Here is a 674-nt window from a genome sequence, read left to right on the forward strand (position 1 = left end):
ACCGTTTGTTTGATGTTGCATGAACTTTACTTGAAACTGTGAAAATAAAAAATCGCCTCGTGATATCTGTAAGACGAAACGTTCGTTATCATTGTTGAATAACAGTCAGTGAGACGTAGAATAAATACAGTGTAGCAAGTAACGAAAAATTAATGAGAGTAAAAAAACGTGTTGACATGGTGAGCCATGACAATACCTTCCACGTTAATTATATGTAAACTGGAGAAAACACATTTTAATATACATAATGGTTAAAGAACGAAAAAATTAAAACAAGTACACATTCTCTGATAAAACTTACAAGTAGATGTATCTGATTGTTATTCCACATGTTTCACAGAATATCAATGTTTACTGTAAGAAGTTATTAGAATCAGTTGATTGAGTTATAGAGATGTTACAGACATATTTTCTGAAAAAAGATATTAGAATTAGTTGATTGAGTTATAGAGATGTTACAGACATGTTTACTGAAAGAAGTTATTAGAATCAGTTGATTGAGTTAAAGAGTTGTACAGACATGTTTTCTGAAAAAAAGATATTAGAATTAGTTGATTGAGTTATAGAGATGTTACAGACATGTTTACTGAAAGAAGTTATTAGAATCTCTTGTTCAAGTTATAGAGTTGTTACAGACATGTTTACTGAAAGAATATGTTAGAATTAGTTTATTG

Source organism: Limulus polyphemus, unplaced genomic scaffold, assembly GCF_000517525.1.
Source record: "Limulus polyphemus unplaced genomic scaffold, Limulus_polyphemus-2.1.2 Scaffold2844, whole genome shotgun sequence".
In the NCBI taxonomy this organism is placed as follows: Eukaryota; Metazoa; Arthropoda; class Merostomata; order Xiphosura; family Limulidae; genus Limulus; species Limulus polyphemus.